This window comes from Arachis ipaensis, chromosome B05, assembly GCF_000816755.2.
Source record: "Arachis ipaensis cultivar K30076 chromosome B05, Araip1.1, whole genome shotgun sequence".
Taxonomy (NCBI): domain Eukaryota; kingdom Viridiplantae; phylum Streptophyta; class Magnoliopsida; order Fabales; family Fabaceae; genus Arachis; species Arachis ipaensis.
The window spans coordinates 132,469,048-132,471,295 of NC_029789.2; the positions used below are offsets into that span (position 1 = coordinate 132,469,048).

Sequence of the window (2,248 nt, forward strand, 5' to 3'; positions counted from 1 at the left end):
TGGCAAATCTCTTTTCTTCTTCTTTTTCTTCTTTCAACCCCTCCAGAACTATCCTTTTTGTTTGTGCTTGAAAAAAATTTCAATAAAACTCATGTTCATGTGAGAAAAAAAAAGGATGATAGAGTCGTATTAAAGGCATATTATTTTGATAAGATTTTGTTACAAACATTTGAATGAGTAAATTTTATTTGTGAAAATTCGTTAAATATTGTTATTCCATTCACAATCTCATTTGAAAAACTAAAAGGTGTAATTTTGTGAGAAGATAGATTCTGAAATGTCAAGGAGAATGTCATGTATTTTATACAAGTATCCTATCGGTATTTGGTGGATTCGTTCAATTTCAAACCAAATATGTAACTGATGAAGCGAGCATGCAAGAGAAGTTTTCAGTGAATATTGAAAGTCGCTCTCAGATGTTGTTCAAGATGTTGTTCATTGAGTTGTATATTGAGTTCGAACAATCTGAAGCTTACTGAAATATTGAACAAGATTACAATAGTAATAGCGAGGAAGAATTTGAAAGCAATTACGAGGTCATTGGTTCAGATGGAGACGAAGATCAAGTTAATAGCACTATGAAGGCAAATGTGACAAAAGTGGCAAATGCACTAGCAAACCAACATCCGTTTGAGGAGCCGTCTTTCATGCGCATTTTGAATTTAGAGGCCATGCATGCTTCAAAATTTCCTGAATATATGAATGCAGGTACATAATTGCCTATATTTATACGAGGGGTTAGAATTTTGTTATAATCTATATTGTCGATTGATTAATTAGTCACGTTACATTTGAAAATATAACTAATTTACATTTGTTTACGTCTTTATTTAATTAAATTTAAGATAATCATTTTATTTATTTATGTGTTTATATTTTTATTTTGTTAAAATTGAGATAATTACTTGATATAAAGTTTATTTATATTAATATTGATATAGTGAATATTGATTTACTTTTAATTTCACTTATTGAATATTTGTGTATTAAATATTTATCGTATAGTTGTCGTCCTAGTAGAAATTCCTATTATCGCAGATGGTGAATTTGCCGTGGGATTGAAATTTAGTTCCAAGGAAGCTGTTATTATGGCAACGAAAGATCATACCATCATTTATGATCTATAATTTATAGGTAGATTTTACTTTTAATTTCACTTATTAGATAAAAAAACAGATGATTACAAACTAAATAATAATAAGACTCAATTCAAAATAAATATTTATTTAATGAAAACATACCTAACTTTTTTTAAAATCATCCAATGACTTCTTAAAATGAGCAACACTAAAAAATATATGCCATCGGTCCATACGCTTCCAGTTATGTCACCTTACATGATTTAATTATTTCGTAAATACAATTTCATCATAAATATAAAAATACGATCTTAGTCGATAATTTTACCTGTTTGCAAACAGAAAAATATAAGAATATTCAAGAATCGATGCAAGAAATGGTAAACAGATCTAAGTCCAAGCTAGCAGAAGTGTTAGTGGACCATCGATTTTCTTGCAATCAAAACAAAATATCCTACATAGCGCTTTGTACAGGTATGCTAGGCATGTCGATCCCCAACTATATTGTCCGATACTGTCAAAATCGCGAAACAAAGGCAGAAACTTCTAATGCACAGTTGTCCCAGACTTATCTCCAAATAAGATCGTACCAAATAACAACATAATGTGGCACTTCACGTACCTCTGAATGCTGTTTTCGTCAATCAACTATAAACGATATTTTAAATTCCAAAGCCACGTCAATTTTATGAAACTTCCTCTACAATCTGATTTTTTCGGTACAATCCCAAATTGGTGCAAACACTCAGCCTCTAAGATTTCGTGACTACTAATTACTCCTGTCATTGGAAGATCGTTTGTATGAAGACAAAAAATAACAGTCACATCTTTCAATGTCACAACACACTCACTAACCGAAATGTGAAATGTGTGTGTGTCTGGGTGCTATCTCTCGACTAAAGCATTTACCATTGCTGATTGACATTGAACTATTCTAATATGAGAAACGTGATAAAAATTAATAAACGGTAAATATTCCTCCACATTCGAATTGTACAAATTCGAAAGCAACAGGTAGTTACATGTCAATATTCGTAAACTTTACAAAAATATAGTCAAATATTACATCAAACAATTTCTAAAAATTATAATTAGTTATAACTTTAATAATATTAATATTGTATTCTATTCTATTCCATTCTATTCTATTTACCCACATAAATATACAT

The 2,248-nt window shown here is 29.9% G+C and overlaps 1 protein-coding gene across 1 annotated transcript in view; it reads left to right on the top strand.

Annotated features, from left to right (window-relative positions):
- The window catches only part of LOC107641159 (guanine nucleotide-binding protein subunit beta-like protein), a 34,532-nt gene that overhangs the window by 15,274 nt on the left and 17,010 nt on the right, over positions 1 to 2,248 (top strand). The window lies entirely within an intron of this gene.